The sequence below is a fragment of the Cucumis melo genome, chromosome 1 (genome assembly GCF_025177605.1).
Source record: "Cucumis melo cultivar AY chromosome 1, USDA_Cmelo_AY_1.0, whole genome shotgun sequence".
Lineage (NCBI taxonomy): Eukaryota > Viridiplantae > Streptophyta > Magnoliopsida > Cucurbitales > Cucurbitaceae > Cucumis > Cucumis melo.
In genome coordinates, this window is record NC_066857.1 from 21,221,137 (window position 1) to 21,237,537 (window position 16,401).

At 30.9% G+C, this 16,401-nt stretch overlaps 1 long non-coding RNA gene across 1 annotated transcript; it reads right to left on the reverse strand.

The window, feature by feature from the left end:
• Positions 1-13,941: 13,941 nt before the first annotated feature.
• LOC103489663 (uncharacterized) lies at positions 13,942-15,570 on the reverse strand. Its single transcript, XR_537640.2, has 2 exons — positions 14,905-15,570; positions 13,942-14,147 (listed from the first exon to the last, which is right to left on the reverse strand). It is a non-coding gene; the product is annotated as an uncharacterized LOC103489663 (long non-coding RNA).
• Positions 15,571-16,401: the final 831 nt, after the last annotated feature.

Genomic DNA, 16,401 nt, shown 5'->3' on the forward strand with positions numbered 1-16,401 from the left:
GTGGTGATAGTATAACCCTGTCCCACACGCACGCCGCCGTTCGTCCGGGCGGGCTCGAGTTTGGGCAACCGCGCTTGCGCGAAATTTAGGAATATAATTTTATTTCTATTTTTTTATTTTTTGCATTGGCATGACAGCTTGGACACGTGTAACCTATTTACACAGTCAAGGCTTCCGACGTACGTGGTGTACGTTCGCACAATTCAACGTTCATCGTGAAACGTGTTCGTCCGACGTTCACTCTCTGTCAAACTTTTACGATCTTCGCTCGCGTCCTCTTCTTCCCGATAAACGTTCTCTTCCATGCACTGCCTCCTTTGGCCCTCTATAAATTGGAGAGAACTCATTCCATCATTCACACAGAAAAACATATTCGCTTCAACCTCCTCCTCTCTTCCTATCCTCTCGTTTTCACCCTACGTTCTGAGCATTTACATAAGCCCTTTGTTTCTATTCCCTGTACTTATGAGTGCATGTTCGTACTGGGAAGCTGTGTTAACCTTGGGGAGCAACCGGCATAACGATTAGCACCACGGTCAGCCGAAATTGCTTTCAGGGCAGTGGTTCGTCACGGTACAGCAATTAATCTGATCGACCTTATCTTCTAACAATTTACAGTGGTCTCCTGTTCATAAGCTGATTTAAAGGCAATCCCCTTATCTTTCTTACTTTCTCTATCCGACATAGCCATTTCAAAAGTAAGTAGCGACCCAAATAGCTCGTCAAGTTTTACCGTCGTTATATCTTTGGCTTCTTCTATGGCAGTGACCTTCATGTCAAACTTCCTGGGTAAAGAGCGTAATACTTTGCGAACAATTTTAGACTCAAATATCTTTTCACCAAGTAGTAGCGAATCATTAGCCATCTCCAGAACCCTCTCATTGTATTTAGAGACTGACTCATCTTCAATCATTTTCGAGGCTTCAAATTTTGAAGTTATCAATTGTAGTTTGGATATCTTCACTTTAGAAGTTCCTTCATATGCAACTTCCAATATTTTCCAAGCTTCTTTAGCAGTAGTGCAGAAATTAATAAGTTTGAATATGTTTAAATCCACACAATTGAAGATAGCATTTATGGCTCTTGCATTTCCAACTGAAGCTTGTTCTTCAGCATCTGTCCAGTCAACTTCTGGTTTTGGCACTAATACTCCATTCACAGTGACCATTGGAGGTTCATAACCCCCAACAAGTGCTCTCCATGCTTTTCCATCCAAGGTTTTAATGAAAAATATCATGCGAGGCTTCCAATAAGAGTAGTTTTTACCATCCAATACAGGAGAACGAGAAGCTGATGGTCCCTCTCTGATTATCTCCATGATCTAATAACCCGCTCTGACACCAATTGAAAAAACAGTAAGATAATCAAATAAGTCTTCAGTTAATACTAAAGCTAATAACAGTTGTAATAGCTAGAGGGACAACAGAAGAGAATAACACATGAAACTTTGTTAATCCAGTAGCTTCTACGGATGACCCTGACGTGAAAGATCTTCTTCAACTTATGTTTTTCCGTTTCTTCGTCACCCGAGTAACAACTACGTAACGTCCTATTTATACATATATATAATATATGTATAAATCTTCTTTTCTCAACAAGATTTCTAGAATAGTGGAAAATCTTTTATCTCTTAAATATCTCATCTTTTAATTCATTAATCAAAGATATTTAGTCAAATATATTCCATAAAATCTTTTAGACAAAAACTCCAACAAAAAGTACAAAAGATAATTCATTTGTAAAATGTTACAAATCAAATGTCTGATGCACTTACACAACATTTATAGTTGTAAAAAAGTGACCAAGTTATGCATAATGGTTGCAAAGACAACATTTAAGATTTGATATCATAGTGCAACAACTTGTCACTCCTACATTGTAAACCCGATATTTTTCTGTGGATTTTTTTAAATGAAAGGAATAAAAGAAATTGAAAATTAAGCATATAATTAATGGTTTTTTTCTACAAAAAGAAAAAAGAAAAAAAATAAAAGAAAAGAAAGGAAAAAAAGGAAGGAAAAAAAGAAGAAAAATTCCATTTTTCTTTTCTTCTTCTCTTTCCCTCCATCGCCAAGTTTCCCCCTTCCATTTCTTCACCATTTCTGCATCAAATTTCAGAGGGACTTCAAAGGGAAGAAAGCTGAGAAAGGAAGAAGAAGAAGTGAAGAAGTGTTTGTTGAAGAAGACAAGGAGTTTGCACGATCAACTTCTCTGTAGTTCACTAAGCACATCTCTGGTTTTTTATTGATTCCGAGCTACACAAACAGAATTAAGAGGTAAGGTTTAAATTTACTGAAAGCTAATTCATTTTCAAACAAATATTATGAAGAAAGCTTGAGCAAATTCTAATGTTCATTGGGTGAATTTTGACAAAGAAAATAGGGCAGGTGGTTTTCACGCGAAATCAGATGATCTCTAGTTTTTTTTAGTATTTTAGAGTGTACCGGTGGAGTTAGGATCTCTATTTGATATGGTTCGAAAGCTTATTCAATTTACTACAACTCTTATGAAGAAATCATGAACCAAAAATGACTAAAAGAAATTGAAAATTAAGTATATAATTAATGGTTTTTTTCTATAAAAATAAAAAGGAAAAAAAAAGAAAAGAAAAGAAAGGATAAAAAGGAAGGAAAAAAGAAGAAAATTTCCATTTTTATTTTCTTCTTCTCTTTCCCTCCTCCGCCAAGTTTCCCTCATCCATTTCTTCATCATTTTTTTCACCATTTCTGCATCAAATTTTAAAGGGACTTTAGAGGGAAGAAAGCTAAGAAAGGAAGAAGAAGAAGTTCAAGAAGTGTTTGTTGAAGAAGACAAGGAGTTTGCAAGATCAACTTCTCTATAGTTCACTAAGCACATCTCTTGTTTTTTATTGATTCTGAGCTACACAAACAGAATTAAGAGGTGAGGTTTAAATTTACTGAAAGCTAATTCATTTTCAAACAAATTTTATGAAGAAAGCTTGAGCAAATTTTGATGTTCATTGGGCGAATTTTGACAAAGAAAACAGGGCAGGTGGTTTTCACGAGAAATTAGAAGATCTCTGATTTTTTTTAGTATTTTAGGGTATACCGATGGAGTTAGGATCTCTCTTTGGTATGGTTGGAAAGCTTATTCAATTTACTACAAGTCTTATGAAGAAATCATGAATAAAAGAACAACTAAAAATAAGTTAAATTCTAGGGACAAGTTAAAAGGGTCGTGGTGTACGCGATTGTTGGAGTGGTTCTGTTTTAAGGGATATCTGAGATTATACACAGGGAATCAGTTATTTTTGGGCTACACTTCATCTATGTTTATGATTAGTCTAGGATCCGTTGTGTTATGTTGCATGTACAATAGTTTATATACTAGATTAGCAAGTTTATCACGTTAAAGATTTCAACAGAATCGACAAATACAGGTAGAGAAAAGCATTGTCGGTCGACTTCACGCCGTCTTTGGGTCTAAGCTAGCAGGTAGTCCGGGAGGGGGTGTGACATACACAAATAAATGGTTCCTAAGATAAAGATCCTCGAAGAAGAAGTAGTCAATTAATGACTCGATTAAGAATATTGATATTCCAAAAGAAGTCTTAAATATAAATACCTGTAAGAATCCTAAAGTAAATGAGTATAATAAAGAAAAATCTTGATAAATTATATGTGACAAAAAAAGATGGAACCATATTTAAATAAGCTAACAATACTTTTGCATTCAATGTTGTTCATGATATTATTTATGAAGAAGAATAATATATTCTCAGATAAATTGAAAAAATAGAGCAACATAGAAAATATTGACTTATGTGGAAAGAAACAATCTAATAAAAATAAAATCATTTTTCAAACCGTGAGAAATAGTAGCAGTTAAGATATTCAAAGATGTCAAATATGTGGGAGTATTTATAAGAAAAAAAATGAAATTATAAGGTCACAACATATAAAACGAGACAAGTTATATCCATGAAGGATTAAAAACGTACCAAAATCATACATACAAGTTAGATATTAGAGAATTATACATCATAGTGCTCTTATAAAACATTACTGACGAATGTGATATATATAATCATCCTATTAAATATTTGTTAGTAAAAAAATCATAATCTAATATTTATATATATGGTGATGATTTGATTAAGAAATTAATCTTGAAGAGATTTAAAAGGCAAATAGAGTTTCTTATAAAAAAATTGAGATGATAAGTTTTATCTTAGCTTGCAACTAAATCGTAAAGTATATGGGATTGCATCAATTTATGCATTAAAGATCTTATATAGACTAGTTCCATCATTGAAAATTTCTATGGAAGTTCATTCAATTGGCGTGGAAAAAATTATATCTGATATCAGATACTAAATAATTTTAGGTCTTGAAGAATCATAATTATGGGAAACAAGAGCACTTATACATTTACTAGTTTATACACTACCTGTTGTATTTTTTTAAAAAAAAGTTTGGTACATAAAAATAATATTCCTCCAAATAAGTTTTTGGAGTAAAATTAAACATATGCTATGTTTTTATTTGAGAATTAGTTTACATGAATTTATTTTTTTCTCACAAATCTAATTAGTTGTAAAGATTGTAGATTATTTATCAAATCCATTGGAACTAGATCTTAAACAAGTTATCTAGTACGTGAAGAACTTTTATATAATTATGACAGTCTATGAAGCAGAATAAAATAACTTTTACTTGACTTCATGCTCAAATCCTGATGATTATTCGTGAGGCTAGCCAATAGCTTTCTAATATGAACAATAAAGCATCAAATGACGGCATTAGTGTTCAACAAATTTCTTCAAAAAACAACTTAACAGACTTATTTACAAAAGCACTACGCACATCAATATTTGAAAATTTGGTGCACAACATTAAATGTGATGATTCAAAGAACTCAAGCGATGTATCCATGAGGAGAAGTAGAAATATTGTACTCTTTTTCTCTTGATCAGTATGGTTTTTCCATCGAGTTTTCCTAATAAGGATTTTAATGAGACAGTTACTAAATTATATAAAATAATATTGTACTTTTTTCCTTCACTATGATTTTTTCTCATTGAATTTTTTTTCTAATAAAGTTTTGAAGAGACATTTATTTTATACAATATGAATATCTAAGGAAGAGTATTCTAGACTTAATAATATATTGTAAAGCATATATAAGGTAGATATCATAACCTACATATGCTATCTAAAATTCAATACCCTCCCATTGAATCACATATTATAACATACATACTTAATGAATTCCATATTTTAACCGGCTATAACATGACATGCTCTATAGCAGCAGTGTATGGTGGCTTTGTAATGTAGACACCACAATTGAGTTCAATTATTATTCTTTGCTCTTTCTCTTTTATACTTTTTTCTCTTATTTTACTTCATTGTTCATCTGTTGTTTATATTGTTCTTATTTTGTAACAAAATAAAACTTGTTGGTATAAATATATGGTCAAACAATTAGCTATAGAGGTAGATTTATTAAGGACAGGGGACACGTGTCTCCCTCACATTATCGATTTTTGTATTTTAATATTAATTTGGAACTATCGGATTAAGATATATTAAATATGTCAACTCTCAAGTTGAGAGTTTGAGTCTTGCCTTTTGCAACTATTTTCACAAAATAGTTTTTATTATAATATCAATATTTTCTTTCCTCAAATTTCTTCCTAAATTATCCCAAATAACAAATTTTCCTAAAAATTTCAATTATTTCCTAAAAAGAAGATATTTTTTAAAAAATAGGGAAAAAAAACTTAACTAAGATAAAACTCTAACTTATTTTCTAGTCGTGATTTGTTATCTAACAAATATTTAAAAAAAAATGCAACAATTCGGTGATCCAAACTTTTGTTTTCTCAATGATATTTTATGAAAAATGTATTATTCTTTCTTTTTTCTTTTATTCTTTTCTTTTTCGATGCAATTTTAAAATTCACATATTTGCATTACAAAAAATCATGTGGAAATTGTTGGTCTTTCTTTATTGCTACAAATGTAGTGAATCGGTGAAACGTCGAGATATTTTTTTAACATTTTTTAGTGTGTTTATTATATAGTATTTGATGCCCCCTAATATAAAATTTTTGGATCTACCACTGGTTAGCTAAGTATATCCATATCCGTCTTAGATTTGATGAACACTTTACCAGTATCCTATTATGTATCTATGACAATACTATACTAATTTAGTATCCCAAATTTCAAATTTGAAAGCTTAATAATGTGTCTAAATAACTTAGTTCATGTGTACCCACCGATCAAAATAAATTTGGAAAAAATTTTGAAAATGTGAAAAATGTTTAATAAAAAAGAAAAAGAAAAGTTTACCAAAGTCATGTAGTTAAACTATAAACTAATTAACCACATAACTAAAATATGTTTTTACCATTTTAATTTTTTCTAGGAGCATATGTCTAAATAGTTTCTTTAGAAAGAAAAAAAAATAGTCAATTTTGTGGTTTAAAGTTTTATTTTTATACAATACATTTTTTAATGACTAATTATACACTTTAAATAACTATTATGGGTCTTTTTACAAATAGAACAAAGCGACAAAATATTTATACTGTATAAAATAATTTCGAAACGAAAAAAGCTCATAGGTCCACCGTATAAAATACTAAAAATGTCCCGTCAACAACGCGCGCGTAATATATTTGGTACAAGACGCGTGCGTAATATATTTGGTACACGATCGTTTAGATTTGACTATTATTTGTACACGATCGTTTAGATTTGGCTATTATTTGGTACAAGATCGTTTAAATTTGGTCATTTAATTTGACAATTACTTTTTAAATTCTATCGTTTAATTTGGTTATACGATCGTTTGATTTTATTACGCTTAAAATTGGTTACACAATCATTTAGATTTGATTGTTTAGATTTGGGTAGGCAAATCGTTTTTCTTTTGGTACACGATCGTTTAGCTTTTAAATTTTTTTTATACGCGGTCGTTTAATTTATTTTACACGATTGTTTAGATTATTTTTTTACACTATCGTTTAGATTATTTTTTTTACACAATCGTTTAGATTTTTCTACACAATCATTTATTTTTTCAAGATTCTTTAGTACACGATCATTTAGATTTGGATAAACGATTTTTTAATTATTTTGGTACGCGATCATTTAGATTTATCTACACGATGGTTTGTTGTTTTACACAATCGTTTACTTTTTTTACACTATCGTTTACATTTGCACTAGTACAAATTTGAGTTTTCACGACACTACAAATCAAAACATTTTGTCGTTAAAAATAAAAAAGAGGTAGGGTGGCAGTAAAATGTGTCATTGAAAATAGAAGTGACACACTATTTCTTGACACAATTATATTGTCACAATTTGATTTTTCTTGACACATTTAAAATGTCGTTAATTAACGACAAATTCTTTGTGTCATTAAATAAATTTTGAAATAAAAAAACCAAAAATTCAAAATTTTCCAATTCCCTCTTCGCGCAACATTAAAAAAGAGTTTTACAATTTGCTCAACATTTTCTCTCTCTCCCTACCAAAAAACTCAGACAACGTAACTCATCTCCAAATCTAAGAGACTGCCGTCAAACCCACTAATCACACATCGTCGAACAAGCAAACCCCGTCAAAGAAGCTCACACCGTCGAACAAGTAAACCCCGTCGAACAAGCAAACATCGTCTAAGGGACTGTTGTCGAACCTAAAAATCTAAGAGACTGTCGCCGAAGAATCTCGACTGCTCGATTTCTCTTCTCCCCCGACTACTAGAAAAATGGGTTTTAATGACACTACCAATCAAGATATTATGTCGCTGAAATAAAAAAGATGGGGTGAGGTACAATTGTGTCGTTGAAAATTATTTATTGACACAATTTAATTTTTCTTGACACATTTAAAGCGTCGTTAATTATCAACAAATTTGTTGTGTCATTTAAAAAATTTCGAAATAAAAAAAAAACCTCAAATTTCAACATTTATTAATTCCCTCTCTCACGGCAATTAAAATTATATGACAATAGCATATTTTCTCTCAACATTTTCTCTCTCTACCAAAAACGGGAAAGCCTAGGCCCTCTCTACCTATATCATGCATATATTCATTATTTTTATAATTTTATACAGAATTAGAATCTAGACTCTATTACGAAGCCAATTCAATGAGAAACACTTAAAATGAAGTCCGAACAAAGAAAAATGGGTAAATCGAAGATCAGATACCAATTGGTAAATTACCAAAAAGATTCAATACTTCCACGCACGTAAAACACCTCAAGGTCATGAGGTCGAATCCCAATCGAGCATATTCCTTTATTCCCCATTTTCGAAAGACTTCACCGCGTGCACCTTCTCCACTCTTCAGCCAATCTACGCATGCCACATGTCGTCTTCTTCTCACACGCGCACCTTTGATATTCTGTGTTCGAATCTCATAGCCTGCAAATCATTTTTCTCACATATTTTTAATGGCAATTTTGTAAATATATAACAACTTTTCGAAAATCCTCCCCTTTCCGTCAAATTGAGCGCGTGCCTGGCCTTAAATTTATGAGTTCAAAACCCATGAAGTGGTTATTTTCATTTCTCTTCTATATATAACCCATTTTTCTGTAAATCTTAATTTTTAGTTATATTTTTTATCCATTCATAAATCCAACTCCAATTTTCACCCAAATACTCTCTAAATATCATTTTTTTCATAACTCTCCCATCTCATTCTGTCATTTTTTCTCTAAAAAATATTCCGACAATCTTTTATTTCAATGGAGAAAAAATTTCAGTAAGATATTTCATCAATCTTTTATTCCAATAAAGGGGTAATCTTCTAAGAGGTAAGAGGATCATGGGTATTCAATTTCTTTGAGAGTTTCTTCAATTTTTCTTCTAATTTAGCATGTTGATTCTTTAATTTGATAGAAGAGGAACTATAAGAGATTTTTGATAGCAACACTTCACAATCCTCATGGTAAGAAAGTTTTGGAACTTACTTATTTTGCAACAAGATTTTATATATTATTTGAATTTTTGGAGTATGTAAAATTTGAAAGTGTTTGTTATTTGTTACATTGTTTGTTGTTTTCTCATAACAATGGTTGCAACTTTTATTCTTGGAATAACTTTGAGAATGATCTTAACTTAATTTATCTTGAACTCCATTAGGGATCAAATAATGAGTTAATATATTGCATATGAAACAATAATTGTATAACTTACGCGTAGTTTGCTATTCATTATTAGGGCTTCCGAGCTTGCAAGAAAGAAGATGCCTCTGTGGAGAGTAATCAAGATATGGGGGTGGGGATTTAGTAAAAGAAAGAGGTAAGCGTGCTTTATATTTTGTAACGTAACTTAACTATTTTATTTTAGTAATAATGTTAACATGTACTTAGGAATGTTGCTTTGACTATCCTGCAGTGGTAGAAATTGAAAATATATTTTGTGCGATCCGCTTAGACATAAGTTTTATGAACTCAATACTTTGTTGAGTTGACTATTCTACAGTTATGGTAGTCATTGAAAAGCTATTTTGTTCAATCCGCTTAGACATATGTTATAGGCATCATGTTGTTTTGTAATTACTTTGGAGGAGAGGGGGCTAAGGGTAAGTTTATGCTAAGTTTCAACTTGATGCAAACTAGAACATTGATTGGTCTGTAAAGATTGAATCGAAACTTACATTTGCAATATTTATATACTATGTTTATGCCTATGCTTATGTAGTCGGTGTTCTTTTTTTTATAATCTTTTGCATTCCTTATGGGTCTTTATTAAAAACCTTGATTGTATGAACTTTGGGCGCTTATTTTGAAAAGTTTATTGGTCTGCTTATTAAGAAGATGATTTTTGTTTGGCATGTACTTAATGTTTATGCTTATGCTTATGCATTTTTCGTAATGAATGTTGGCTAAGGTTCATTTTCTTCAAATTTACAGGTAGTTGAAGAATCCATGGACCGTGGTATCGATCAAGTTCTCATTTATGCGTCAGTTTGATTAGATTAGATCAAACATATATGTAATATTACAGTAAATTTATCTTTTGGATTATTGTAAAATATTTACCGATAATGTAAGTTATATTTTTTATTATCAATATAAATATTTTTCCAAACATATGTAGGTAATGCTGAAATTTAGTATTTAATTTTTTTTAAAGAAGAAATATATGACGGAAAAAATATGTGTTGCGAAAATGAAGGATAACGAAACCAAACATGTGTCAACATATAAGCCTTTATTAAACAGAAACAGTGTCATTAAAGCACATTTTTTTACAACAATTTTGTGTAACGAAACATTTATAACGACAATATATTACTGTCGAGTTATATTGAAAGGCGACACACTTAAAGAATCGTTATAAGAGTATTAATGACAATATATTTGTGTCGAGTGACAGATTAAAGTGACACATTTAAAGTGTCAATGTAAGGGTATTAATGACAATATACTTGTGTCAAGGTATAGATAACGGTGACATATTTAAAGCGTCAATATAAGGTTATTAATGACAATATATTCGTGTCGAGTAATAGGTAATGGTGACACATGATTTGCGTCAATGTAAGGGTATTGATGTCAATATATTGGTGTCGAGTTATAGATAACGATGACATATTTATTGCATCGAGGTAAAGGTATTAATGACACAATTTTGATGTCATCTAAGCATATTTAATGACACGTTTTCCAAAGTGTCGTTAAATAGCCTTTCTTGACAGTGGCTTCAATGATGCGAAAATTGTGTCATTGAAAGTTTTTATGACGCAAAATTTTCGTCGTTAAAGCCCAAATTTGTAGTAGTGTTGGCTACTCCAATCTAAAAGATTTTTTTCAAGATTCTTTATACATGATCTTTTAGATTCTACTATTTTTTGTACACGATAGTTTAGATTTGGTTACCCAAATTTAGACGACGTAGAAAAGGAGAAAGACGATGGAGAGAAATCGCATAGGAAAAAAAAGAAGAGGAAAATAAGAAAGATGATGGAAAGATTAAACGAAATATAAAAAGAAGAGGAAAAGAAGAAAGACGATAGAAAGAAATTGCAACGGAAAAAAAAAAAAGAGGAAAAGAAGAAAGACGACGAAAGAAATCGCAACGAGGAGGAAGACGATGAAAGAAATCACAGCGAGAAGAAGAAGAAAGACGGAATGACAAACCTGAAATATTTAAAAAATGATTAATTTTATAGGTCTTGTTACAGGGCAGTTTGGTGTTTTGTTAGGTTCATAAAAAATTCCCTGACTATTAAATCTTTTAAAAAACAAATGAAAGGATAATGTATAAGAAGAAAGAATGATAAGAAGAAATTAGAGACGAATGAAAAGGAAAGAAAGAAAAATTGAAGATGGGAGACTTAGAGGTGTTGAATAGTGTTTGAGAGATGTCGATTAAGGAAACTCCTATTCAACTTCACATTTTACACAAAACATTCATTTAACCCTACATTTGGCCATCCAAACCCAAACACCATCCCTTTCCAAACTTATATCTCAAATGCTCTTTAAAATTTCTCTAATTCTAACTTTTGCATTAAATCAAAGTCTAGTCGTTTTATTAAGCAATGGAAGCAAAAACAAAACATACTACCAAACTACCTTTTTAACTTTCTATAGAATATTATTTGAAAATTCATTTTTTTAAATCAAAAAACAATTTTAAGAGAGATCTCATAACTACAACATAAATAAATTTAAAATATATCAAAACTACAGTAATACTGAATTCAAAGTTTAGATTGGAGAGGGTAGAAAATATTTATTTAATTAATACTACGTATTATATCGAAGAATTATTGTAAAAGGAAAAATCGTTAAACTATCTATAAAATATAGCAAAATTTTAAATTATACCAATGATAAATGTAGAGAAAAGTCTTTCTGTCTTTCTAGATTATATAGTTTATATCAACATCAGTGTCTATAAGTGATATTGATGTTACTTATATCAGTGTCTACCAATACTAAATCTAAAATTTTACTATATTTTATAGATATTTTTATTCATTTTGTAGTATTGGTAGATGCCTTTATTATATTTCACATTTTTCTTTTTCCGTTTGTCAAATTTGAAGGTCCTTTTAGCTGAGGAGGCTTTTAAAGTTTTGTTTTGATTGGTAGGTGAAGATTTTAATTAATTAATTTATCGTATTGCTTACAAACATTTTCTCAGCCACGTGCGTATGATATATGTACTATAATTTAAAATAAGCTTACGTTATTGCCAAAATATTACAAACTATATTATATTTTATTTTTTTCCTCATTAATCTACATAAACATTAGGATACGTTTGGAGAAAAGGTTGAGTTACAGAAGAATTAGTATTATGATAAACCTAGTTTTATATCATAATCCTTATTTGGGAGAAGCGTTTAGAAATTTAATTTTATGATAAGAGGTATTTGGGGAAGGATTATATGGGTTGGATTATGAATATTTTTTTTAAATAGTTTTTTTTTAATTTACATTGTACATATACGAAAGAAATTATTATTGCATTTTTTCTTTTACAAAAGCGTCGAACTCCTCTTATTGCAAATTTTTTTTCTATGTCTAATGTTATTAAACTAGTAAACACGGTTGACCAATTTCAAAATAATTTATTAACAAATTGTACTAATTTTATTATAAGTCATTTTTTACAAAATAGAAACTTTTGTGATTTTTTTATTCCTAAATCGAAAACCAAGCTCTCATTGGGTAGTATGATCAATGTAGAACTTGGTAAATCTAAATTTATGTCTTGTTAATTGTTTTGGCTACCATGAATTGTACAGTCTCAAAAAGCAACTTTGAGTGAAGAACCGAACAAAGTCCCTTTGGATGACTCGATTCTTCATGTGATGCACTAGGACGTGCAAGAACATTGCAACCATTTCCTCCACTTTGACAATTTTTGTCGACAAAATACCAGCAACAATCCTTAGTAAGTGACATAGAATGACAAATGTCCACCTGTCCATTCGAGTACTTTGGCGACATATTAGGTCCAACACGTGGATCATACGAAAGTATGCTAGCTACCTAATTCTATGCCTAATGTCATACGATGTATGTGTTAACCGCTTATTGTCGTTCATGAGTGCCTCCAACATTAGCAGTAATTGACGTTGGAAAACTGTGAATACAATTAGTATTGCAACAATGTTTTGTGAGTCCATTGGAAGGTAACCACTGTGAACGTATGTAATTAGAATGTTATTACACCTACAACGCATGTGTTACACATGAATGGTGATATACATTTTAAAAAATGTAAACATACAGTGCGAATTGGAAACATATCTACAACTCTTGTAAAAATTCTATTTGAAAAATGGTAAGACTTACGATGGATGTAGATGATAAAAAAAATATTTACAACTCTAGCAAAAATCCTAATTTGAAATAAGTAATACTAAGAACAATTAGAAATATAAAAATAGTGTATGTTATGTGGGTCGAATTAACCATGTCAATTATTGAACTCACATCACTCACGTCGAAATTGCACTAAAAAAGATTATCATGAACTCAGTGGTTGTTAACTTTGAAAACATATAAATAGTTTTAGACCTTTGTTTTGTAATGTGAAAAAAAATGGTTAACTTAAGATGTGATAAAATAACCATCGATAGTAGTTTGGAGAATTTTCTTAGTATGATTGGTAAACGTATTAGCGAAAGCATTTTTTTTTTTTTTTTTTTGTAAATGAACATAGCAATGGAAATGTAATGTGATAATTTTTTTAGTTCCAATTTTTTTGTCATTAAATTCGCGGGCATGGTTTTTATTGTAAATGAACATAGTCACTTTTGTAAAAAATTATGTGGCTTCTAATTTTCTTCAACTAATGTGGCAAGTATCTTTGCATGGCAAGTAGTCATGAAATGCAATCTAAGTAGATTGTAAGAAACAAATGCAGACATAAAGGTGCGAGAAAAAAATTAGAGCGATACAATTTTAGCGTGCATACAATAAAAGTATACTAGAAATGTTCGTTTTATAGTGCAACAGCTAAATACAAGACCAAAAGAAGTCAAATTACAAAATCGATAGTTTGTTGGGAACAATTCAATTGAAATTACATTGTCTTAACAGTAAACAAAATGAAACGACAAGAAAATAAAAAATATACTACAAACGGCTAATCCATAGTACCTCTTACAAGGGTATTATGAAGGTCGATGCCCTGCAAAAGAAAACGAAAATTAGGAAACAACACAGCAACGTGAGCACAAACTATTCTAAATTAGTCGAGTAATTGAAAAATTTAAAAAGAAACCATAAACAATACATACCGTGTACATCGACGAATGTACCCAAGATCAAAATTAAAAACGAAGTTCATTAATAGTAAGCATAAAAATGTAAACGGTTTTAGAAAAAAAATAGCCTCAGAGGAAATAAATCTGTTCAATAATTTGAACCGAATTTCTAGTATAGAAACATCAATTAAAATAACAGATCAACAAAACATCAATTGTCATAAGGATTGAAGAGACAAAACAATTAACAAAGAATAGTGACAGAGGTCGAATAGATTCCCCAAAAGATCCGTCATTATACAGATATTGAAATAAACAAGTAAATGCAAGTGAATGGAAATTACAAAAACAGAGGCAACACAAGTTCAGAATGAACAGTCTCCAAAGAGGTACAATTCTCACCGAGACGAAAGAGCAACCTCAATAGAAACTATTGTACATACAAACATAGAAACATAGCAAACCAATATCGGTAAAACATAGCAAAATACAAACCTAAACAAACAGGAAGCAAAAAGAAATTAAAATAACAGATCCCAACTTGCACAGAGTATGAAAATTTAAAATAACATATAAAAAAAAAGCAAACAAATCTAAATATGCTAAAAAAATAAATTGAAATCAAAATCGTAGACCTCATCATCGACTTCAAAAATAAAGAAAATTCAAACTGAGAATTACCTCCCTACCATGTTCGAAAATCACCTATTGCCACAACAAGAAATGTGTAGCACATGTCCTAACTTAGTGAAGGAAAACACCGATCGACAAGGAAAATACCTCGACAAAAGAGAAGTCGAGCGGAAAGGGGAATTTCAGGGGGCAACAATGAAGGACTTGCATGTTCACCGAGAAGACTCATCGAACATGCAAGGCAAGGTTTCAGAGGCAAGGAATCGTCCCAGCCGTTCAAGGAAACCAAAAAGTCTCAGAGGCAACGCCGTTGGAGTGAAGTATTTAACAAAATGAATTACAGTTTCGAAGAGTGAGAGAGAATGTAGAACCGATTTAGAGATGTATTGTGAAGAGAACATAAGGTTTTAGATCCAAGGGAAAAAAATTCGACGAGAAAACGAATGGCGAAGCTCTCACAAACATACGGATTGGCTAAAAAAAAATTGTGTAGCGTGTATAAAGGAGTTGAGGAAGAAAAAGGGAAGGGTTGAGGATAGGTTGAAGATGGTTTGTAGAACGGTTCAAGGAAGGGGGAACACGGATTGAAGAGGAGAAAGAAAGAAGAAAATTCGACAAGTTTGAAGAAAGAAGAATGGGGGTTAAAGGGGTAAAATGGATATTATGGAAACCCTAGTTTAAATGAGGCCCAAACGTTGGTTAGGGTTATCTAAACCCAACCCCACAATGTTAATACTAAGCCCAAACAACCCCTTCGTGATTATACAGATCATTACACAGTTGTACGCTCTGAATGTTTCCAAAAACAACAATAAAAAATAAAAATGTAATGAGTGATATTATTATACTAAATAATGTATTCCATTCATAATAAATGCGATTCATATACTATATAGTTTTTTAATATATAACACTACACTAGTTATAACACACGTGAAAGGTCATTGGTTTAATTGAAACTAAAAATAACTTAATTTAGAACAATTTGAAATGTGTTGTATGTGGTTTAAGATTTTTTAATTGTGATTATAGAATATTTAAAATCTGAGTGAAATATGTTTGATGTGGTTGAACTCGAATAATAAATATTTGACATTGAATTGAAAAAAATTGGTGAGGAGAGATCATAAAATGATTAAAAGAGAACATAGATGGTCTAAATTATAAGATTATGTTTTTGCACTTCAGTCTTCAACACACGACTCGTTTAGATTCAGCAAATTGGTACGTAGAAAAATAGAACAACAACAGCAAGACAAATCGGTACTGGAACGAAAGCTACAAAACAGAAACAACAAGGTTAGTAGACGACTGAATCACGAAACACGCTCTCTTTAAGACGTTTCGCGGCTCTGCTCTAGATCGTGCAAACAGAATATTGCTTCGTCGTCTCCAGAAAAAAACATCCTCTTCTTCAATCGATTTTGCACAAAATCCAACTTAAATCAAAATCACTCAAAATGACAGACACAGTATAGAGAGCTCGGGAACCTTTTATAGAAAGAGAACTTTTGATAGAAAAGGAAGAATGTGTTTTTGTTGTGT